The 26680-nt window shown below is 35.7% G+C and overlaps 1 long non-coding RNA gene across 1 annotated transcript in view; it reads right to left on the reverse strand.

The window, feature by feature from the left end:
- The window catches only part of LOC129059488 (uncharacterized), a 209353-nt gene that overhangs the window by 140916 nt on the left and 41757 nt on the right, over positions 1–26680 (reverse strand). Inside the window, exon 2 of the long non-coding RNA XR_008525419.1 lies at positions 26455–26522. This is a non-coding gene — a long non-coding RNA (uncharacterized LOC129059488). The remainder of the gene's footprint in view (positions 1–26454; positions 26523–26680) is intronic.

Raw genomic sequence — 26680 nt, forward strand, 5'->3', positions numbered from 1 at the left:
GGCAAAAAAGTTGAAAACTTTGAAAAAAATTTAGACAAATGTATAACTAGAAAAACCAATACAGAGAAGTGCTTAAAGGAGCTGATGGAGCTGAAAGCCAAGGCTTGAGAACTACATGAAGAATGCAGAAACCTCAGGAGCCAATGCGATCAACTGGAAGAAAGGGTATCAGTGATGGAAGATGAAATGAATGAAATGAAGTGAGAAGGGAAGTTTAGAGAAAAAAGAATAAAAGAAACGAACAAAGCCTCCAAGAAATATGGGACTAAGTGAAAAGACCAAATCTGCGTCTGATTGGTGTACCTGAAAGTGACGAGGAGAATGGAACCAAGTTGGAAAACACTCTGCAGGATATTATCCAGGAGAACTTCCCCAATCTAGGAAGGCAGGCCAACATTCAGATTCAGGAAATACAGAGAACGCCATAAAGATAATCCTCGAGAAGAGCAACTCCAAGACACATAATTGTCAGATTCACCAAAGTTGAAATGAAGGAAAAAATGTTAAGGGCAGCCAGAGAGAAAGGTCGGGTTACCCACAAAGGGAAGCCCATCAGACTAACAGCGGATCTCTTGGCAGAAACTCTACAAGCCAGAAGAGAGTGGGGGCCAATATTCAACGTTCTTAAAGAAAAGAATTTTCAAACCAGAATTTCATATCCAGTCAAACTAAGCTTCATAAGTGAAGGAGAAATAAAACACTTTACAGACAAGCAAATGCTGAGAGATTTTGTCACCACCAGGCCTGCCCTACAAGAGCTCCTGAAGGAAGCACTAAACACGGAAAGGCACAACCCGTACCAGCCGCTGCAAAATCATGCCAAAATGTAAAGACCATCAAGACTAGGAAGAAACTGCATCAACTAACGAGCAAAATAACCAGCTAACATCATAATGACAGGATCAAATTCACACATAACAATATTAACTTTAAATGTAAATGGACTAAATGCTCCAATTAAAAGACACAATTGCATAAAGAGTCAAGACCCATCAGTGTGCTGTATTCAGGAAACCCATCTCACGTGCAGAGACACACACAGGCTCAAAATTAAAGGATGGAGGAAGATCTACCAAGCAAATGGAAAACAAAAAAAGGCAGGGGTTGCAATCCTAGTCTCTGAGAAAACAGACTTTAAACCAACAAAGATCAAAAGAGACAAAGAAGGCCATTACATAATGGTAAAGGGATCAATTCAACAAGAAGAGCTAACTATCCTAAATATATATGCACCCAATACAGGAGCACCCAGATTCATAAAGCAAGTCCTGAGTGACCTACAAAGAGACTTAGACTCCCACACAATAATAATGGGAGACTTTAACACCCCACTGTCAACATTAGACAGATCAACGAGACAGAAAGTTAATAAGGATACCCAAGAATTGAACTCAGCTCTGCACCAAGCAGACCTAATAGACATCTACAGAACTCTCCACCCCAAATCAACAGAATGTACATTTTTTTCAGCACCACACCACACCTATTCCAAAATTGACCACATAGTTGGAAGTAAAGCTCTCCTCAGGAAATGTAAAAGAACAGAAATTATAACAAACTGTCTCTCAGACCACAGTGCAATCAAACTAGAACTCAGGATTAAGGAACTCACTCAAAACCGCTCAACTATATGGAAACTGAACAACCTGCTCCTGAATGACTACTGGGTACATAGCGAAATGAAGGCAGAAATAAAGATGTTCTTTGAAACCAATGAGAACAAAGACACAACATACCAGAATCTCTGGGACACATTCAAAGCAGTGTGTAGAGGGAAATTTATAGCACTAAATGCCCACAAGAGAAAGAAGGAAAGATCCAAAATTGACACCCTAACATCACAATTAAAAGAACTAGAAAAGCAAGAGCAAACACATTCAAAAGCTAGCAGAAGGCAAGAAATAACTAAAATCAGAGCAGAACTGAAGGAAATAGAGACACAAAAAACCCTTCAAAACATTAATGAATCCAGGAGCTGGTTTTTTGAAAGGATCAACAAAATAGATAGACCACTAGCAAGACTAATAAAGAAGAGAGAAGAATCAAATAGACACAATAAAAAATGATAAAGGGGATATCACCACCGATCCCACAGAAATACAAACTACCATCAGAGAATACTACAACACCTCTATGCAAATAAACTAGAAAATCTAGAAGAAATGGATAAATTCCTCGACACATACACTCTCCCAAGACTAAACCAGGAAGAAGTTGAATCCCTGAATAGACCGATAACAGGAGCTGAAATTGTGGCAATAATCAATAGCTTACCAACCAAAAAGAGTCCAGGACCAGACGGATTCACAGCCGAATTCTACCAGAGGTACAAGGAGGAACTGGTACCATTCCTTCTGAAACTATTCCAATCAATAGAAAAAGAGGGAATCCTCCCTAACTCATTTTATGAGGCCAGCATCATCCTGATACCAAAGCCGGGCAGAGACACAACCAAAAAAGAGAATTTCAGACCAATATCCTTGATGAACATTGATGCAAAAATCCTCAATAAAATACTGGCAAACCGAATCCAGCAGCACATCAAAAAGCTTATCCACCATGATCAAGTGGGCTTCATCCCTGGGATGCAAGGCTGGTTCAACATACGCAAATCAATAAATGTAATCCAGCATATAAACAGAACCAAAGACAAAAACACATGATTATCTCAATAGATGCAGAAAAGGCCTTTGACAAAATTCAACAACCGTTCATGCTAACCATTTTTAGAGTAGAGTAAATGTTACTAATTTTACAATTCTCCATTTAAAATACACTAATTTTTATAATACTTTTCAAAATATTATATTTCTGCACATTTAAACCTACTCAATGAATTTATCTCATGCATGTTTTCATGTTGATGATATTAATTACAATTTATTGGCCAGGCATGGTAGCTCATGCCCATAATCCCAGCACTGTGGGACACTGAGGTGGGAAGATCACTTGATACCAGGAGTTTGAGACCAGCCTGGGTAACACAGCAAGACACCCGTCTGTATTCTAAAAAATGAAATAAAATACAAATAATTACATATTATGGCTTTCTGACCCTTTCCAACAATTATTGTCTGAGTTTTGCTTTCTGCTACATTCCCAGTAGACATGTGAGAATAAACTGTGCTCTCTTAGAATGAGGTGGTTTGAATAATATTACTTTGACAAATCTATTGATCAGACAATAAAAATTTGAGAAAAAGCACTTGCAGTGTTTTTTGAACCACTCAAATAGAGAAGACAAACTATACAAAAAAGCATACAAAACACAAATAAAAATAATAATAGCCATAAAGTTTAGTTGATAATAAGTGTACATATAATCCTGTAGAGAATACACGACTTTTTAGTTACATGAAACAATTTTTAAGATGTATTATTTATTTGTCACAAAGAAAAACCTCAGTGAATCCGAACAATACAAAGCATGTGACCACAATTTTTATAGTACAATGCAGTAGGTCTAGAAGTTAATAACACAAATATAGATGAAGAATAAGAAAATGAAACCACAAAATCATATTTAATTCACCTAACCAACCAATTAGCAATATAATGAAAGTAATATATTCATATACTATTCATAAATACAATAGTTTCTAACATATTTTAACAGAAGAGATTAAAATAAATGGGAGAATAATTGGGGAAGATTTTTAAATTTATAAATGTTTGGTGTCCATGAGATTATATATTAATATTTTATATCCTAATCTAATGGATTTTCTGAAAAAAAAAATAGAATTCCCACAATTATCTCAAGAATTAGAAAATCAAATCAAATCAGACCAATGACAATAAATGAAGTAGAAAAACTAAGAGATAAATATGTCTAAAATAATATCTTGTCTCTACAACTTACTGGTAAATTCACACAAACATTGAACATTGGATATTTCTCACCCCTTACAATCTCTTTTAGAAGATATAGTTGGATTAAATTTTATGTATTTCTCATGACATAAAAAATAGACAATGTTAGCACCAAGAAAATGTTATAGAACATAAATCATATTTTAAAATCCCAAGTGGAATTGAATTTATTAACTTATTAAAAATTAATCCACCACAGACAAATAGTTTCTCCCAGAAATGGCAAAATATTTTTGTATATATCATAACACTAATAGGCCCTAAATGAAAAAGTATATATGATCATCTTATAAGATGCCCAAAAGTTATCTGATGAAACTTAACCACCATTCCGGGAAAGACTCTTAAAATAGCAATAGGCGAGCACTCCCTGAAAAACGCTATAGAATGAACAAACCACTGTACACTTATGGACAAGTATTAGAGGCATTTTCAATAGTATGTTTTTTAAAGTATCATAATAAGTGTGCCTACTGTGCTAATTACTTTTTAACCTCATTCTAGCCAATGCAATAAGACAAGAAACAAAAGATGTAAATATTGTAAAGTCAAAATTATCATTATGTTTAAGATTTGACAGTCTATCTAGAAAACCAAAGAAAAAATACTAAAATAAAATTAGACTTTAAAAACAAACTTATTAAGGTAATGAATACAAAAACTAATTTACAAATCCAAAATACATCTAATAAACTAGGAGTAACAATTCAAAAAATATAATTAAGAAGAAAACTAAAAAATAGAAAATGAACAAAAATATGCGAATAACATATAGAGGAAATTATCAAATTTTTCTAAGAAATATAAAACCAGGTTTGACTATATAAAGAGATATAGAAATTGCTAGATGGGAATAATGAGTGTTATGAATATGGTAATTTCCTCAAATTTAACATAATTCCAATTAAAATCCACATTAAATCAGTTTGAACTTGATAAAAATCACATTTTACAAAATGATTATGTAAAACAGAAGAATTTTGAAAAAACAAGTCATAAAAGGAAATAGGGATCAAATTAGATTCCCATGAATTCATCCATGTATCTCATAAAAAGAATGTAGTTAAAGCTTATAATTAAAATGGGCCTGGCAAGCCAACCAAAAAATGTTCTAAGATCTTTTAATTCATCCATTTTGTATCAACTTGGTTTACTTCTGGGAAATGTTAGTTGCTTAAAGAGAAGCATTAACAAAATAGCATGCAATGAAAAGAAACAGGTTTAGAATTTCATTAATATATACAGAGACTTTAAGAACCTGGCCACAGAAATGAAATTTTAAACCAAACGTAACAGTTTTTTAATTTAAAAAATTTACATTCTTTTACCAAGAAAAAAATATATGTTTTTTTTCCTCTGTAAATCAGAATATTTTTAGAGACTATTGCTTAATGGTTTGTTTCCAGTTTAATGTGATTTTAATCTTTACCTCTCATCTGAAATAAACTTAACACAAGCTTTATGAAATGTCTATAATTTTAATTATTTTCATATGTAAAGTCTATTTATTTGCAATTAGCACGAATTAGGAAAATGTTAAAGAACTTAATCTACTCTGACAGTAACACAATGGCATGGATTTTAATACTCTTCAGAAAAGACATAGTATAATCATAATCAGTGGGCCCCGCCTTTCTCCTTTTATTCTGAGATATTATTTCATAGATATGATTTGAAATCAATATTTAGGTTATATATAATATTTATTACATACATGATTTTAATTTGAAAAAATAAAAGAATATTTAAAGGCTTGTATCTACATATTTGGCATTCATTGCTCTTATCTCACAAATTTCAAACCTTAGGAGAGGCAGCCACTTTCAAATCTTACTTATCTCTTCTCTGTAATGCTGAGATGAAGCTAATACAATCTTGTTATATTGGCACTTTTTGAATTTTATATATTTCTAATTTTTACATTCTAATATTTTCTGTTTTATCTTTAGCTGCTACACTGTTTGTTTCATATGTATTTACATCTATAATATCTTCTTCATTTGTACTTTTAATGTATATATTGCCCTTTCTTAATCCCATCAATGCTTTTAATTGTACATTCCAACTTGTTGGACAATAACTGTACCATTTTTATTTTCTTTGGGTTTCAAATGCCTGTTAACTTTTTTGTCCACCCCTTTGGTTTTCATTTTATTTTTATTAAGATTATTATTATTTTAAGCATATTCCTTGAAAACAGGATGTATTTGAGGTTTGTTTTCTTTTCCAATTTGTGTCTCTTTCTCTTTTGGATAGTTTCAGAATATTCACAGTATAATTTATGATATTTTCCATTTTATTCATTCTAACTTATTCTATTAATTATTTTAGATTTTATTTTCTCCTTAGCCTATTTCTTGGATGATTATTCTATTGCTTGTCATTCTAGGTTTCTCCTGATTAGATTGCAGATTTTGTAATTTTTCCTTTCTATTGTTATTCCTCTCACTATTTTCTTAAATACACACATAATGATTCTATTATTTGTAAACTGGTTACCAACTAGTCCCTCACCAGAATTCACTGCCTCTCTCACCATGGTATTCTAATTCCCATCTTCTTTTGCTTTACTCCTTTCTCCTATAGAATAAAACCTTTGAAATAGATTTATACCCCTCTTTATTATCCTTCTCATGATACATGAGACCTCTGGAACATTTTAATCTCCTTCTTCCCTAAACTCCAACTGGTAGGTTTTGCAAGGGTAGTTTGTAGTTAGAATTTCTCTCACAGAATGTCTCTTCTGTTTTACATGATCTTATTTAGCACTTGCAATATATATTTTCAGGTGGTTTATCCTTAATCATTATACTTCTGTGTCTGTACTGATATCTGCATTCATACCTGTAGTTCACCTGAGGTTTCTGTTTATGCCTTTTAATTGGAATCTTCCCTCTGACTTCAGATGTTGAGGGCAACTTCCATTTGTCCACCTGTGGGATCTTTTTTCTTCCCTCTAGGCACATGGTAGAATCTACACTTCTCACCCTTTTGCAGTTCAGTGAGACCCTGACACTGATCTAGCCACCAAGCTCTTAGAAGAAGTGGACTGTCACTTGTTTCTGCTGTGATATCATCTGGTTCTTTCTCCTCAGGTACACTTATATGAGTCTCAGCAATGATCCTAAACTGATTTGACTTACACTAATTTTTCTTTGAATCACTAATTGTAAGTCCCAGGAAGCGGTGCATTTGGTGCACTTGGATTTTCTCAAATGAAGACATTAATTCAGGTATCCAAATATCTCCTCAGGCATTCTGTTTCATTGGGTTTGCGTCTAGATGTTTCTACCTGATTTTCTCTGCTAGGCCTCTCAGATGGGTGGCTAATTTTCCATGTCAGCTCAATTGAATGTAGATCTCATTGTTAAAATATCCTAAATGATGGAACTCCTACAGGCCTATAAGTGATAAAAGGTACAGTAACATTCATGGACCCTCCTCCATCTCAAAGCCACAGGCATCTGTAAGAAACAAGCTGTTCTCCAGCCTCCCCTACTCTCATAGCTTCTTGGGTAGGGAGGGTCAGCTCATTGACTCAGCTGTCCCCCAGTTTCCTTGGAATTTGCAATACCTGCTCCACCTAAAACAGCTCATTGCCATGCTGCCCCTTGGGTCTATAACTGGCTCAAGCAAAGCTTTTCCTGTGATCTGCTGACCTCAAGGTCCCATCCCTGGTCTCAGATTCCTCTGTTCAGGTTTGGTCAAGGGGAAGAGAGCCCCAAATCAGGACACTACAAAGCCTGACTTAAGCCAGAGACTTCATACACAGAGACCTCATGCATATGGAGTTGTCTAATGATCTCAGCAAGGCATGTAGCTTGAGCCTGGGAGTAGAGGAGAAAAAGAGGAGGGGAGGAGGGAACCGACTCCAGATTATCAATTTTAGTATTCTCAGCCCTAATGGCTTCCACCTCCATTACTATTTTCTTTTGGTATTCACTATTTTGCTAAGTAAAATACTTAAAATTTGTACATCTCTATCAATTTTTTGGTAGATTCTATTGGCTTCCTGTTTTAGTAGTTGAAGTTTAAAATCTCTTATTTCATCATCATCACTCCCGAATTATCCTCTCACAGCTTTGAAATTTGCTGTATTATAATTTTATTGAACATTAGTCAATTTTTATATAATTGTGACCTTGTAAATCTTGTTTATTTACTGCTACGCCAAATAGTTTACATTTCCTTCTTAATACAACTTTTTTTTTCCTTAGAGTACATTTCTGCCCTTTTAAATGTTCTTTGTATTGTATGTATCTATTATTGGCATTTGTCCAAATGTTCCATGAAAGCTGTTAAATACTTAGTAATAATTTTCCAGAATACCCAAGTACTTCAGAAAACTTCTGGAAGTTCTTTCACACACCTTCTAATAACTTTCTCTTATATGAAGGATTACTTATTTCTGGGTTTGAAAGACAGTTGTTGCCGTGGAATTTTACTTCCTCACCCTCCTGTATTGGAAAGCCTTTTCCCTAGATAGCACACTTGCTTTGTGCGAGTGTAGGCTTATCATTTATTTTTCTTATGTGTGTCTCTAGAACCTTCCTAAGGCAGATTGCATAAGAACTAAATTATTGAACCCTTCCATATTTAAGGTTATGTTTATTCTACTCTCACAACTGTCTGACGATAGTATGACAGGATGAAAACCATCTTTTCTTAGAATATTAGAGAATTCAAGAACTTTGAGATGAATGACATTTTTAAATTTTCTATTATTTGTAACCAACCTCTTTCAGCCTCGCACATAACCTTTTAGATCTCTTAGAAATTTCTCTTCAATTCCAGTGTGCTGAAATTACACAGTGATATGCCTTGCTATGAGCTTGTTTTCTGTTTTCTTCATTCTATTGGACATTTAGTGGACACTCGATTTGAGGGCAAGTATCTTTCACATCTGAGGAATTTCTTGTATTATTTATTTCATATCTTTTTTTAGTTTTACTATTCTGTTTTTACTACAACTCCTATTATTTGCAAGCATATACTTGCAAAAACTTTCATTCCCATCTCCCATGATGCTAAATGGTCAATTTGGTGAATGTTAGAGGGCACTTAAGCTGGGGAACCAATAACTTTTATTATGGGAAATGATACATGTTAGAATATCAGGAAACAGTCAAAGCATAAAATTATTAAGCTATGGGTAAAACTTAATGTAATTGTATGAATATCGAGGCTAGTTAGTTAACCTTAGGATTTAAAGCTCAAATAACATAAATAAAAATAAATATATTATGATGCATGTTATTATAATCAAGCCTTAAGGATACATAGAATGAGAAGAATTATTAATAATAATAGGTAATATATAATACATTTCTTTATATGTATCATTTATTTGAATTCATATAGTCATTTTAAAGATGAGAATACCAAAGACAGAAGAATTTGGACCAGTTGCATGTGCATGAGTAAGCAATGGAACAGAGACCGTCACCTGGATGTGATGGAATAAAAGACCCAGCCCCACACACCCTTGCCTATCGGCTTTCCTGCTTGTTGTAGTTCAGTAGTTTCTGTCATCTGGGAATGACCTTATGAATAAAGTAATATTTCATTGTCATTACATGACAGAAAGACAGCAGTCTGACGATATTTTAAGCTTGCTCTAGTCATCAAATATAGTGTAAAAGGAAGTACACTTTCAAAATAAGATGATTCGAAGAATTAATTTGAATAGCTTGGTGCCTCGCCATCAGCCTGAACCTTCCAATGGGAAAGGTGAAGAACTACTTTTTTTTTTTTTTTTTTTGGCTCATACAATTGGTATTACTTCTTTCCTTTCTTCCTTCTTTCTAACATATTTTCTTGGAATGAATTTCCTATGTATTATTGGGGATGTAAAATGGATTGGATAATGAATCCTGCTCTCAAATAACTTAAAAGACTATGAAGTATCAACTGTCATGATGAAGGTTCAGAGAAGGTGACAGGACTCCCGGCTGAAAGTCCTTTGAGGAAGTATGTAGAGCCGGGCCTGGAGAAGAGCAAACAGAACTTTCAGTATAGCAGAAGCACATAGTGAAGGAAGACCAATGAAAAATTGTGACTGGGAAGCCGACTGGACTCAGATGCTGGAAACCCTAGTATGAAAAGCAAGAAATATTTATCTCAATCTATGAGTCAAGATCCTGCAAACTTTTTTGACCTAATACACTCAATTAGTAAAAAAGTAAACAAAAACATTTAAAATTAGAGTAAAATCAGTAGCAAAATAAAATTTTAGAAGTCTTTTTAAAAATTACAGTGTGTGTGCAGTATGTATTAATCATTACAGATATAACTATAACTATTATTAGCTAATATCTATAGGCAAATATCTACTTACAGTGAAGGTCATCACTAAAAACGGTAGATACAAACCTGCATTCCAAATAATCTCCTAAATCATTTTTTAAAATATTTGGCAAATTCTCATTGTGTTATATGGGAACATACTTGTTTTTGTCTTTTAGCAAGTCTGGCAGAATGCCTGTGAACAAAATGGAAAGCACCAACGCCACCATTTTCACCTGAATTTACATTATTTATGATTCTTGTAGCCTGGAAGGTCTTTCTAGGAATATTTTAATTTCCTCATATAATTTGTGAAAGTTCAGATAGCTAAAACTAGATAATGTAATTGGTTACTCAGTCTGGCACAAATAAACTATATGTAGCAATATGCTGACAGCGAGGGAAAAAGAAAAAGGAAAGGAAGGCTCTACTGTCCCCCTCTGTCCAATGTGCCACTTTCATTCTTTCTTCAAGATATTTTTTGTATTGTGCATGATCTATAACCTACCAACCAATAAATGGACCACATCTGTATATTTGTGTTAATCAGTATATAACATTATTAGTAAAGTTTTGTTTCCTATGTTTTAGATTGAAAAGTATAATAATATGTTTTAGTATTTCCTCTTGTGCCTCAATGAATCAGCTTGAAAATACCTAGAGTGCAAATATTCATACTTCGAAGAAAATATCTTTAGGCACACAAGAACCACGTGAAGAATCTTGTGCAGAAGACAGAGGTCAAGCTATGGTTGAAGTAGTGAGCGAACAGCAGAGTACCCACAGATCCTTAGTAAGAACAGGAGTGATATGGGAAGTGATAGATTACTGTTAGAATTTAATTCTGGAATGTTGTGTCCAAATCCAGTGATGGTTTGATATATTTACAAAAAAAACTGGCAATACTTCATCATATTTACCTCACATTTTATAACATTGTTATAACTACTATTTATATTTATCCATTTTTTTCTCATCCAGATAATAATTCTCCAAGTAGCATTAAAAATGTAACTATCATGTGTAAAAATGAGACAAATAATATAATGTCAAATCAACTTGGTATCTGATAGTGATGATTCTTACAGGCAGGGATTATAGATAAAGTAGTAATTCTTAAACTATTTTGTTAACTAATAGCAGTTATTTCTAATTGCTAAAGCAATCTGTGTGTTGTCACACGTAGCGTTAAATGAAAGTACAATCTTTTAAGCCATAATTTGAATGTGCATTTTTCTCTTATAATCAAATGGAGATCCTTTCAGTTATAATGAAGAGTATAGCTGACAAAATGTAGCTTAAAGCAGTAGTTTTTAAACTTTAGCATACATCAGAACTTCGAGAGGGTTTGTGAAATCACAGAATGCTTTGTCAACCCCCAGGTTTTCTGATTCAGTAATCTAAGTTGGGGCCCAAGCATTCTGTTTTCTAACAAATGTCTGATGTTGCTGGTGTAGGAACTTAAATAAACAAGTATTCTGGAGGTAAGTGGTTTTAGTGTTGGCTAATTCAGCAGCAAAATGGTTTTATCAATGTCCAGTGTGCTTGCCATCATTCCTATCTTCTATTTTCTGGCTTTGCCCTATTGCCACGGAATGGCTGCTGTAGCTCCATACATCATGTGTTCATATATCCATTATTCAAAGGCAGGCAATGTGGATGAGTTTCTCCTCTCATTTATCATCAAATAAAACTTTTCTTCATAGCCTCAAACAGTCCTTTCCCCTTACCTCCCATAAACCAGGATTTGATCAATGTAATTGCCTAGCCTTAAGTAAAATAAAATAAGACAGAAGTTTAAGGTTTTACATGCCAAGTTGGCTAACAACCTTCAGTATGAAAATGAGTTTCCTAGAAAAGCCATAAAACACACTCATAAAGTGGTGGAAAAGAGTATCAGTCTAATTAAATAAATGTAAATTTTGTAAATTCACCTCAAACCTTATGAAATAAAGCAGCTCTAATGTCTGAAAACACAAGGGCTATGAGATAAAAGAGTCATAATTGCTATTAAGTGACTTTCCACAACATTTGGTACATTGGCTCATACCTTGAAATAGACATAAGAAATTTGACTGGCAACAATTCGCCATATTTAACTCAAGAAGTTGGCTAAATTTAAGAGAATACAGAGCTGCTATTCAGAACTGGCTATGTACTTTGTAAGGTCCAGTGCAATATAAAAGGACAGATCCCTTATTCAAAAATTATCAAGAATTTCAAGATGGCAACAGTGGTGAACTAAGCATGGGGCTCTTCTTAAATCAGGGTACTGTGTGCTGCACAATTCAGTCACCTATGAATTGGTCTTGCTGTTACACCTTCTTAACTTCCCTAGTGCCTTCAAAAATTCCAGATTCTTCTCATTTCCTTATGCATTTTTTTAAAATTTTTCTCACACCAGTAAAGAAAATGAAGACCATGCTCCTTTTCTAAACAAAGAATCTTCTCTTAGTTATAAATCATCCCACTCTCTAGTATGTGGCAGAAATGCAGATGACTTTGGTTTAAATAGTAACATTTTTCCATCCCACTGCATATAGATAGATAGATGAATAAATAGATGGATGGAGTGAGTGACTCAGCAGGTAGTAAGGTTTTGTCAGTTTGAGATAACAGAGTGGGCATTTATAGAAGGTGAAGATTTTGAACCTAGAATCAAAGAAAAAAACTGAGAAGATTTATCTGCATTTGAAGTGTGAATATCAATGAGGGTCATCAGTTATTCTGAGAGTTTCAGAGCAGACTTTTAAAAGTTAAAATACTCCACCTCCATGTCAAGTTCAATGCAGGAGCAAATTTTATCAGTCTGGTGTCCTTGTAGCATCAAAGGAATATCCCGCCTGTTCCCCCTTGTAGCACCCAGAAACGGGGCACGCTTTGGCTTTGTAGGGAAGATGAAATGCTGGCCTGATAAATCATCTGCCAATTGAATCGATGTAGATGGTTAATGTAGCTAAGTTGAGAGGGGAGGATCTGAAAGGGAAGACGTTGAGAGAAGAGGGATTTGGCAACTACACAAATAACACTCCTTTACTAAGGCATTCTTTGCTTTCGGGAAAAAAAATAAGATACAGCAGTGAGCTCTTTTAAGTGCATTTATTCTTCTTTTCACCTCTTCCTTGAACTACATCCCTGGAGATATTTTTTTCTATAAATTCCAATTTGCATACGTAGTGGGCTTCCTTAAGATGAAGTAGCTCCTATCCACCATACCAGCTTTCTACGGTCTGTTTTTGAGAATGAATGAAACTACCCTGCTTTGGTACATCTCTTACTTCACAGTACTAAACAAAACATGGATTATGCCACCTGAGTAGTTATAATATTTCTGACAAAATTAAAATAAATAACTTGTTAGAATATAACTCCATTGTAAAAAAAATAGATTTCCAGTCATTTTGACTGAGTGAATGAATGCTTTTTCATTTCAAATATGGCTAATTTTATTTGTTAAAGTTTCTCTGGAGGAGTTGAGTTGCTATGTGCAGCTCCAAATTGGCAGTAGTTGAATTAAAACAGAAGTCATTGTATCTGCTATGCAGAAAAGTCAAGGCTCCCTGGACAGCTGGTGAAACAGGAGAGGCTGTCAGCTGATCAGTCTGACCAGGATTAACAACCACAATTGTTTGGATTTGCTTTTTCTGTCCCTTGATTACACGGAAACATGAAGTTTAAAAATTCATTGTCTTTTCCTGTATGAGCTGGTGACAATATTCCATAACTGTGGATAAATGCCAATGTCACCATTTCTAAAACTTATTTTAATGTTTGGCATTATAGCTTTGGGGAACTGTGAAATATTCAAGTACAAAAAAATCCAGGGTATCTTAAGAATGGCTGCAATCTTATAAATGTAAAATTGGGAAAGGTTTTAAGGTAGGTTATGATTTAATCTGTTTTCTCAATGACATAGTTTAATGCCAGTACATAGAGTCTTCTTTGCGATTAAAGCTATACATATTCTGAGAGGAATTCATGAGCTGTTCTGTGTCATGGAAACTCCAAAGGAGGCCAACAGGTGGCCCTACCTTATGCCTCCTTGACGTCAGCTAATACAACTTCTATGAGGTAATGGTTTGGAATTTTTAAGATAATATTGGAAATTAGGCCTAGAAAACTAGAGTGAACAAACTGTTGAGCATAGTTTTCATCCTCAAATAGCAAGAGAGGGAGAAAGCTGTATTTTAGTTTTGTTCAGAGTGAGGATTTTGAAAGACATCATTCCGTGATGTGAATGATTTTTTAAGAGATGTCATTCAAGAAACATTCTTTGAATATCTACCACATGCAACAACATGACATTGATTTTGTAGAAATTAATTAATTAATTCTTATCCTTAACGATCTAGGTGGGAATAGAAACATATATTTAAAAAATGAGAAGTACATCACCTCTGAAATTACCTAAATTATGTAAGCTGAGAAATACTTCTAGACTAGTACTAAGTAGAAGAAACTATAAAGAATGTACCAAAATTATCTTTAACTCCAGAACAAATATTAACATTAGGGAAATATGAGAAAAAAATGCTCACTGAAAAAAGAAACCTACACAATTTGGAAAAATAAAGATGATCTAGAGAAATATAAACTATAGATTAGGGAAAGCTTTATTGTAGTTAAAATATGATTCCATAGGTTTAAGCAGTTGACAGAAAGTCAAGTAAAGAAATATGAGTTAACTGATTTATACGATGGTTTCAAAATTTCCAAATCAAAAAGAGGAAAAAAATACATATATAGTGGATAGTTACATTATAAAATATTTTCTAGCCAAATTAAAAAATCCTTAAAGAATCTTATTTACATATGCACTTATAAGTGCTTGTAGTTTATAATGTAAAAGCATGATCTTAAGAAAAATTACGTTGTCTAAAATCTCACAGGCTTTTCTTTATACTACGCTCTTGACTTCTCCAAACTTTATGAAAGGGCCAATGTGTCTGTTGAGAGAATTACTTGTTTCTCATATGGTAGACTTAAATTGGATTTAATCATCACTTCATATATAATACATCCCTTTCCCCTTCATCCCTCCACCACACACATACTCTAAATTTAATTAAAATAACTGAAATGAAACTAGAGATAATTTGTTTTTTAAATAGACTGCCACATGCTCCATTTACATAAAACCCATTAGTTTGCATTAAATACAAATTAGCTGCTGATATGAATTAAATCACGTATAAATAGTTGAGAATAGCCGCAGAACCAGGCATTTTAATTAATATAACTGTTAACCAGATTTATTTGTAAGGTAATCAAGACTCTTACTCATTTATTCTTTAGTACAATAGGCCAGGCAACACTGGCTGTCCCAGAACAGGCCATCGTTTCTACATGAATACAAATCCAAGAGGAAGATTGATTAGATTCTCAGACTTCAAAGTGTGTAAATGATCAAAGCTTGCCAGTTTAGAAATGATGACACCTTGGATGAAGAAACCTCTCAAACAATTAACTCATATTTATACAGTTTACCGATCACCTGAAGTACCCAAATTTTTGTCCTCCTTCCATACTTAGTCATGCTTTAATTTAAAACAAGTATGAAATAATTTTCCTTTGTTGCTATTCCTATTTTGACTTTTTCGTGCATCACTAATAAGTATTTCAAATTTAATAATAACTTTCCAGACCAATTAGAATTTAGAGTTTAGCAAAAGTGCCTTATCCAGACTCTTTTTGTTACAAGTAATTGAACCTCAAAGTGACTTGATACACATAGATTCACATACATAGGTGCACAGAAATGAAAACAGACAGGATGACTTCAGGCACAGCTAGACCCAAAGCTCTAATTGGATCACCAGAATGACTGTGGCTTTTACCATGTCTAGGACCATTTTCTTCTATAGCTTCTATTCTTTGGCAGGCCCTGTTGTCATGGTGGAAAAATAGCTTCCCAGCTGTTTCTGGCTAAATACAGTCTCTCCACAAGCCCAATTCTTCCCCAATCATTTCAATGAACTCTCGCAAAATGAGTTGTATTTGCCTAGATCCATTATGTCTCTGCCTACAGCAATCACTATGGAAAAAAGAACAGAATACTCTGACTGGTGTGAGTTACATGCTCACCTCAAGCTGGGAAAAGGGCCAGCCCCATATGAATCACAGGACTTAAGAGTATGGGTGGAATGTTTTGATAAGATAGAAAGTTTATTGTTTTCCTAGATAAAGGGTGGAGGAAGGATATTGACATGGCCAATGCAAAAAAGGAACAGCTATCTATTATGGTGTTGTAATCTTTGCTTTGATGCTAAACTGCCAGCCTTCTTCAGTCACCTCATTTGGGCACTGATTTATCAATCAGTGAAAAAAATCAAAGGTACACAATCAATATTCACCTGCAAAAATCCCTGATGCAAGCAGCCACAGGACTTGTAAATGGTAGTGGTAGATATTCAGCAAATAATGTACCAAGTTATGAAAAGCCTTCATCAGCCTTAAATCATGCTGTTGGACATACAGTGTTAAAATATGAATGCTACATTATGTGTGCATTCTGACGGAAGGTTAGAGAGGATTAATGAAACAGGTTTAATTGACTGTAACAAAAAATCCTGGGCATTTGTAAAAGAAAAATATCACTTAAGTCATAATATTAAAAATTTGACATAAAAAAGCAGCATCTCATTTTAGCTGATGAACTTAGGGAATTGCTTATATTTTCTGCCCATTTCAATAACAATATTTCATTCCTTCGTATCCTATTTTTCAGTCTTAAATTTTACATAATGCATGACACATATTGAGACACAAAAGAACTGGCATTGTTAACCTTTTACGTGCCAGGAATCCCTCTGGTGATTCAATGATGTCTGTGGACACCATAGGACCCTTCTAATAATATTTTAAATTCAAAAGAAACTAAATTTCATAAAATACAAAGAAAACCAATTATACTGAAATGAAATTATTTAAAAAGTGTGAAATTGTAATATATTAATGTATATGCTTCTGCAGTAACACATTAAAGGAAAAGCAATATCACTGGAGCATTTTAGCTGATATTTTGAGATTCTATAACACTAATATGATATGAAAATATCTAATATTTCAATCGGGTAAAATGTCACAAGAACTACTAATACTAATGTGGTTTGTGGCCTATATTCACAATTGAAGGAAATGTAAATTTCAGTTCAAGGTTATTGAAAATAAAGATGTAAATTTTCCCATCCTTATACATGGACTCCTGCCAAAGGACATTTGGTCATGACTTGAGGGGGGAAAAAAAACCCTGCAAATCACTGTAATAAGGCATGCTATCCATCAGTTTTGGGACCTTATTGCAATTTTCTTATTTATCTCTAGTTGATTTCCTGCCATATTTTCACAGGAGCAATTCCAAACTTTATTACCCATTTCTATCCTAGTTTTTTTCTCTGTATGGCTAACTTTGCCTCCTACATTACTTAAAGAATGAAAGCAACCTGTCATTAGTTTCCTTCATTTACACCCTAAAACGGTTTTGAGTATTCATTTCACTATTTTTCTTAGTCTTACAGATTGCCAGAAACTTATGCCTGCCAGTTATTTGGCACTTCATGAGAAAAACCAAGACACATAAAGAAAAGAAGAAACATTACAGCAGCCCCATAGCTAGGCCTCCCAAAAAAAGAAAGATGCTATTAAGGATGAAATAGGAGTTCTTCCTTGAAACCCTGGTCCTGAGTATGCAGGGGTCTCACATTCTCTCATGGAAGGTAATGAGCATGGTGCCTGGATATGGAACTGTGACAATTCATTTATCTAAAGATAGAAGATGAGAAATGCGGCATAATCCAACTCTGTTGGACACCACACAGGATAAAAAGCAGAAACACATTTGAGTGGTATACAGTAGGATCCCATGAAGTAGATCGGCTTTGACCTCCCAACATCCTGCTTCTCTGAGGTTATACCACCATATGGCACAGAATATTCCAGGAGTATTTATTTCTGCCTGATGTTGTCTATGGGGAATGATGTTCTCATCATCAAGAAGTTTATTTTTCTCTCTCTATTTTCCCCCAAGAGTGTTGATTTCATCATTACAGAGAATGGTTTTGTTTTATACCCGTTTTTGCTGAGATATATGTACTCCCCAAGCAAAAAAGCCTAGGGAAGTTTGCATGGAAAAAGAATAGAAAGATTATCCCATGTTCAGAATTATGATTACCACACGACCACTTGGGTCCTTTGTTACTTCAGTTTTCTGGTTCTAAAGACAGGGGCACTTAAGAAATCCTAATAATTTCTCAAAATTCTTGCCAAAGATTACTCCTATAAATAAAAATTTTGCTGAGGGTTATCAATCATAAAAAAAAGTTGAGCCCATTTTCCCGTGTGATTTAACTGCTATTAAAAGATCCGTTTTTCACTAGAAATGCCATTTGACCCAGCAATCCCATTACTGAGCATATACCCAAATGATTATAAATCATTTTATGATAAAGACACATGCACACGTATGTTTATTGCAGCACTATTCACAATAGCAAATACTTGGAACCAACTCAAATGTCCATCAATGATAGACTGGATTAAGAGAATGTGGCACATATACACTATGGGATACTATGCAGCCATAAAAAAGGATGTGTTCATGTCCTTTGCAGGGACATGGATGAAGCTGGAAACTATCATTCTCAGCAAACTGTCACAAGATCAGTAAAGCAAACACCGCATGTTCTCACTCATAAGTGGGAGTTGAACAATGAGAACACATGTACACGGGGAGGGGAACATCACACACTGGGGCCTGTCAGGGGTGGGGAGCTATGGGAGGGATAACATTAGGAGAAATACCTAATGTAGGTGACAGCTTGATGGGTGCAGCAAACCACCATGGCACGTGTATACCTGTGTAACAAAACTGCACGATCTGCACATGTAACCCAGAACTTGAAGGAAAAAAAAAAAAGATCTGTTTTTCTTAAGTGGGCCTGCTATGGGGAAAGTGATATGAGTGTTTCCTTTCCTTCTATGGAAACACCAAGTATGGTGCTTCTTAATTAAAGGGGTCACCACCTGCTTAGGGGATGGACTCCTGAAGTTTAGTCCCTTGAGAAGCAGGCATTCCTTGCTCACTACTCCAGAGTTCCACAGTTAAGCTGACTCAGCTATTTTCTATATTTGCTTCTACTGCTCCGGCCTGTACCCAGCAACCTCAATCCAACTACCTTTTTTTCAGTGTTATGCCTCTTACTTGAGGTGGGAGCTCTACCACCTACCAGATTTTACTGAGTCTGTCTACTAATCACAAGCACTCCACTGGCTTGTTCTATCCTTAAAACTTTACTCCTGCCAGCTGTGGCCTCTATCTTTATATCTCACATTCAGACATTCTCAAGGGAGTTGGTGTGTTGGGTCAGTCAATCACACTTAGTTTAGAGAATGTTTGCTTGTTAGAACTCTAGGGCCAGGATACTCCATACATATTCATCTAAGATGGCCTTGCAGTCAAATTGCTGATCCAATCATCAGTAATGAGAGCAGTGGGGTGAAGTGACACAAAGCAGAGCACCAGAGCACAGAAAGCAGCAGGGATGGCGAAGGAGTGAGACAAGGTCTAGATATGTATACTTCTGGGATGGTGAAGGAGTGAGACAAGCTCTAGATACGAATACTTCCCTGCTATTTCAGGAGACAAAGTGTGCTACGTCCTCTGCAACGCTGGCAGATTTTCATACCCACATTTAAGGGGTTTATGTCTTCCCAAGCATTGGTTTTCTATTAAAATGAGAAAGGTTCATTTTCCAAATGAGTTTCTTACATGGGTCCTTCTAGGGACTCACATCACTTGCTCTGTTATTTCACCTCAGTTATTTCAATATTGATATTGTCCCATCCTGATTTAAGACGCTATAGGAGCTTTGGGAAATAATTAGATTAATTATTAAACTGGCATTTTGTTTTGATTGTTTGTGTTTGTTTTTCATTTCAGAACAGTTACTCTTATCTCTCATTTAAATTTTTATTTATTTAAAATCTTTAAACATTTCACTCTGGTGCTATGCTCCTCCGTGTTCAGACCACATGAAAAGATACAAACCCATTAGAACCAGAGACTATCTCTTATTCATCACTTTGATCTCCAGTGTCTAGTATCATGTCAGATACATGGAAAATGCACAATAAATATTCCATGAATGAAAATAAGCCTAAGCAAAATGAATTAGGATGGAAACCTGGCAACAAAGCCAAACAAAAATAACTTGTCTGCAATTTGGAATCATCCACCTAAGTAGGATATGTCCACTTAGTTATGTGTTTTTTTGTTTTATCAGAGATAGACTTGCATATTCAGCTATGCAGATATATCTATGTTTGCATATGTTTGAGCCCATATGTCATCAGTCCTTGAACGTACACTTTTTCCATCTCTACTTTCTATGCAAAGTACACTGGAAATATCTTTGATATAAAACAGAAGCATTCTTTCTTAACTAACTGAAATAAATTCTACCTGTGGGTAAGGTAATTTTATTTTTTATATACAAATGAGGAAAATTTAGTCATATGTTTGTGTATGTATATACATATATATGCATATATCAGAAAAGGAAAGAAGGACTAAAGAACATGAATATAACATTGACACAGGAAAATAAAGTAGCTTCTCATTTCTGGCTATGTAGTGCCAGAGTAACACATTTTCTACTGTGTGTAAGCAGAGGTAGCAGGACACTGTATCGATAAAGAGATAGATGCAGGAGGTAGTACCTAGAAAACTCAATCCCTTCACAGCCAACTGACCTTATGAGTCAGAAGGAAATCAGTCCAGTCACACAAAACATTGGCAGAGCATGTAACAATTGAAGTGGAACTAATAGTGAAACAGCAAATGCTCCAAGTACTTTTAATGTAAAAAAGCGGTCAAGCTTCCAGATGTTTCCACTGATTCATAAATAATTGACTACTGTTACAGTTACACTGTATTGTAATAAAGTTAATCCATGTGGCTGGTATTAGTTTGAGTAGTATAAAACAGTTCAATCAATATTTAAGAAAATCATAACATTAGCTCTTATTAGTAGTGTTTATAACATCCTTTTTATACCAATTTATCATTCTGGCCAATGTACTGTTCAGATAGCAAAGCTTATCAAGTAGTAAAGTTATTAAGTAAGTGCAAAATTACAAGACATTTTTTAGTCCCGAAGATTGTCTTAAACACTGTAATTCATGTAGAAAATGTTTATCCTGTCAGCAATACTCATAAAATCCACATGTAATGTTTCTCTTCTTCTCTCCCTAAGGCTCACATTTATTCACTGTCTTCTCTTTTTTAACCTAGTTGTTCTCCAAAGGTCTCTGGGGACAAGAAGTATTTTTTTCAATAAACTACCTGCTGTAGACTTTTTTTTATCTTTGCTCCACTGAACAGTCCTGCCCTAGCATTTATCTGTCACACCTCTGAACACATCCTTCCCCAGTCAAGCCTTAATTAGCATTTTGATACTTTCTCCGTAAAGATTGATAGCTGGTGCCTGGATGGCTATTTTATATTGAGTGGTCAGGAAAACCCACATTAATGTGAAGACATTTAAGCTGATATTTGCATGTTTAGACAAAGTCATGCAAGAGTAAGGAGGAAGAAGTAGAGGAAGCTAAGGCAAGAGTATGTTTGGCATGGCCAAGGGGCAGATAGAAAACCAGTGTGGCTGATGGGCCCTGGGTAAGTGTCATGGAGGAAAATTGGGAGAGGGCCTGAGCTAGCCAGTTATGAAAGTCAGGGTAAGGCATTCCAAGTGCACTTTACATGTGGTGGGAAAGTATTGTGAATCTTATGCAAAGGAATGACATAATATAATTTGGAATTTTTTTTTTTTTTTGAGAGAGTTTTGCTCTTATTGCCCAGGCTAGAGTGCCATGGCACAATCTTGGCTCACTACAACCTCTGCCTTCTGGGTTCATGCGATTCTCCTGCCTTGACCTCCAGAGTAGCTGGGATTACAGGCACCCGCCACCTTGCCCAACTAATTTTTGCATTTTTAGTAAAGATGGGGTTTCGCCATGTTGGCCAGGCTGGTCTTGATCTCCTGACCTCAGGTGATCCACCCGCCACAGCCTCCCAAAGTGCTGGGATTAAAGGTGTGAGCCACCGTGCCCAGCCTATAATTTGTATTTTTAAGAGACTATTTTGACTGCTGAGTGGAGAAAGGATTGACTGAGCAAGAAGAGAAGTGAAAATGATTAGGGAGCAGATTACTGTAGAAATTCAGGTCATACACTAAGTTTGCTTGGACCAAAAAGGTATGAAAATAGAAAGAAGTAGATGCACTTAGGATATTTATAGGAGATAGAGTCAGTCAAACTTGGTACTGGAGCAAGAGAAAGAGAGGAACCAAGAATGGCAATATGCAATATTTACCTTGAGCAACTGAGAAAATGATAATGCACTTTTCCAACACAAGAGAAACAGGTATAACAGTATAGAGTTCAGAGTTGGAGATTGGTTCAGTGCCTAGGTCACAATGTGCCATTTTATATGAGTTGGAACATAGCCAATAATTGGTAGAGAACATAAATTAAAGCAGGCCTACCAATATTGTTTAATTGAATTAAAGGTCTCTGAAAATTATTTTTCTCATTTGAAAAAATGGAGATATTATCAAATTGGTATGACAGTATTATTGGGAAGATTGAACGAGATTACAAATATCAAATTATGTTTTAAACTGTAAAATCCTGAGAGTTGATTAAACATAATCCATCTCCTTCCCTGGGGCTTCAGGATAACCCTAGCAGCCCAAATATAGGAACTCTGGCTTTCAACAAGCAGCCATGTTCCCTCAGCCATTCTTTTAAATGCAAACAACACAAACAACAAGCTTGCGTTTACTATAGTAATATCCCCTCATCCTCATTCTCTGCTAGTAAACTCCCTTCATTCTTCACTGAAGATATAAACAATTAGAAGAGAATTTCCCTACTTTCTTTCTACCAAATCTACCAGTGTCTCTGCTATGTTGGTTGGGGTTCTCCAGAGAAACAGAACCAGTGGACATGTGTGTGTGATTTACTGTAAATTGGCTCACGTGATGATGAAGGCTGACAAGTCCAAGATCTTCAGTCAGCAATCTGGAGACCCAAGAGAGCTGATGGTGTAGCTCAAGTCTGAGTCCAAAGGCCTGAAAACCAGGAGAAGTTATGGCATAGTTCCTTTGTGAAGGCCTACAGGCTAGAGATGCAGGAATAGCCAGTTCCTGTTTAAGTCTAAAGGAAAAAAAATGTCCATCTGAAGACAGTCAGGCAGAGAGAAATTTCCTCTTACTCATAGTAGGGTCAGCCTTTTTGTTATATTAATGCCTTTTGTTGCATTAATGGATCACCTGAGGTCAGGAATTCAAGACCAGATTAAATGGAGTGCACACACATCAGGGACAGCAATCTGCTTTCAGTCTACTAGTTCCAATGTTAATTTAATCCAGAAACACCCTCATAGACATACCCGGAATAATGAGCAACCAAATGTCTAGGCACCCTGTGGCCTAGTCACGTTGACACATAATCATAATAAATTTCTGTCTGTTTCTCATGCCTTTCTTCCTGTTATCATGAATTTACTGCAAGTACTTCTTTCCAAAACCATGCATTCCACAGATGTACCAAGGTTAGCTCTTCTGCAAATAAATAGGAAATATTTTATCAATCCTCCCGCCAAACACATACTCCTGGCTATTTGCCCAGTAACTACATGTATAGGGTTGGTGAGAATAGCCAGAATTTTAAGGATGCTGAAAAACATGATTTGATGACACCAAGATTAGGGGACTTAAAATACTTTTAAGTTCTTCTGACTAAATGGAAGGCTTATAAAGATCACGTCATAAATGTAGTTTAGAACCAAGTCTATCTAGAATGGTTCCACTTGGTGGCTATTTATAGTGGTTTCACTCTGTGATTATTTATAATGGTTTCATCCTATGGTTATTTACCTGGTGCCTTGAGTATATAATCAGAGTACATATATTTTGTAGCTGACAGAACTCTCTCATTGCCCCTTGATCAGTGGAGTAATGATTATTATGTAGAAAGGGCCAAGCAGGAGTTTCTGAAACTGCTCACTGCACCCACTTTGCCTTGGCCAAAATAGTAGATCAGAAGCAATAGAACAGCTCAGGCAGAATAGCATTGCAGAGATTAGTGCCACTATCAAACTTATTGGATTCCGTGATGATATTTCCCATCACTCCATTCAAGTCACCTCTCCAGACCTCAGAAAACAGATGGAATGTGGCAAGTGACAGTAAACTAATGAAAACTTCACCAGAAAGTAGTCTCAATCACACCTGCCATGCTAAATGTGTCATCACTAGAGCAGATCCACAGCCTCTATCTTCTGGTATATGGCATTTGATCTTGTGGCAAATGCTTTCTTCTCTACCCCAAACAAGAGACAAGAAAAAAACAATTTGCATTCACATGGCAGATATAGAAGTTCACATTCAATGTATTGCCCCAAAGCTGTTTTATGTCTTGTGCTTTTTTATAGAAATACAGTCATAGGGACAAGATCATCTTGACATTCTACAGAATGTTAGCTGTCCTATTATATTGATGACTTCAAACCAATTCATTCTGACAAGAAGGAAGTGGAAAACACTCTGGATACCCTACTAAAACATTCTGTGTCAGGGAGACAGAGATAAACCACAAAAGGGTCTAGTTGCCCACTGCATCAAAGAAGATTTTAGGATCCAGTGTCTGGTGGCATGTTTGGAAATCCCCTCGAAAGCAAAAGAAAGGCTATTTCACTTCGCCTCCTTCTCTACTGTTACTCCTACTACTCCCTACTACTAAGAAAGAGATACAAGGCTTGGTGGTCTGCTTTGAATTTTGAAAATAAAATATACTATATTGGAGGGCATGCTGATGCCTTCAATTTAAGGAGCTAAACCAGCAGATTATTACTACCAGATTCTAGGGTTCTTGTCAGAATGTTGAATCCCAAGTGATGGGTTGCTCATCACTTCTGCTTGTTGAAAGCCAGAGAATCAGTAAATTCTCCATTATTTGCTTTATAGTCCATATTCTCCTGGTGAACACACTCATTTCCATTCCCCCATGCATCTTCCATTGCCCCTATTGGTACATATTACCAGATACTGAACTTCCTTAAGTAAATAGGCTAACTCCTTCCTGAGAAATAGCTTTGCTGAGAGATCTGACTGACTGTGGTGATTAGCTTGAAGACAATGAGGGGTGGTGGGGGCAAATTTTGCTGAGAACAAACATCATCTTGCAAGGCATCTGCCTCAGTGCATTTATTGCATGGTTTCAGAGAAAAGCAGTTTGCTTCTGCAAGACAGCATGAAGGAAGGGGTTGCTTCTGCCAGCCCAGAAGGTTCATAGGAATCTAGTGATTCAAGAATCTCCATCTTTCCCCATCAAACAGCCTCACAAAAGGTCTTAGAATGCCTGTCTTTTTCTATTAGAGACCTGATTTTGACATAGGAGACCTGTTCAGGCTGTATATTCAGTGCAGTCTGCTCTATTGTCACAGAACAACAGTTTCTTTACAAGCTGCAATAAAGGTCTTTGGGCTTCAATTGGCATTTGGTTTTCTTTAGCCTATCATTCTTTTATATCAAAGATTTTAATGCTGTTAACGATAGCCAGGTCACTTCCCGACTCTTGTATTCTCTTTACACCATACCATTAAAGAGCAACTGCCATTGTAAAACCCAGCATCTCACCTTCTATCTGAAGTTTTTCTTATTTTGCTGGACTAAATCCTTAGTAATTGTGATTCCAATATATGCATGAGATATCATCACCAAATACCATCAGCAAATGAATCTTTATTGCCAGTGGACTCAGGTTTTAATCTGAGTTCCCCAGAGAGCAAAGCCTGAAGCCTCGAACTTTTATTGAAGAGTTTAATCCCAGAGAGAGGGAGGGAGGGAAATGAGAAGTAAGATAGAAACAAGGGCACACCAATAAAATAATGTATCATTTAGCTGGCCCCTGCATTGGATCAAATGCAACAGAGTGGTTGATTTCATTGGGATCCTTTTTCCAGTAGGCCACATAAACAACTGCTTCTCAGTCTGGTCTATTCTTAGAAGAAGGGAGAACATGTATCCATTAGCTCCTGTATCCCATAGGTCACCCCACAGCTGCCTGTCTTTCATTGGTTCAACTCACAGGGTTTAATTCACACACATCTAGCTTGTGCATGTGAGGACTCAGAAAGAGCCTTAAGATATCTCATGCTTTAGTGTGAACCAAGAAGCTACAGGTATAAGGCAAAATGTATGCAGCGCAGACATGCAATGGGACAGTCTCAGGTTGTACCTTTGTGAAGTTGGCTATAGCTCATGCAGAACTGGGTTGTCTTAGCAATTAAAACAACTGGTAAGAGTCTAAAGCAGAAAAGAAAGGATATATTATAAGGGTCTGGAATACAGATCAAAATTATGGACTAAAGATCATATTGGGGGCTAAAGATAAGACTATCCAGTACAGTTTGATCGTTCTTATTTATATAGATATGGATGATTGATAGATGATAGATGGATAG

Source organism: Pongo abelii, chromosome 4, assembly GCF_028885655.2.
Source record: "Pongo abelii isolate AG06213 chromosome 4, NHGRI_mPonAbe1-v2.0_pri, whole genome shotgun sequence".
Taxonomy (NCBI): Eukaryota; Metazoa; Chordata; class Mammalia; order Primates; family Hominidae; genus Pongo; species Pongo abelii.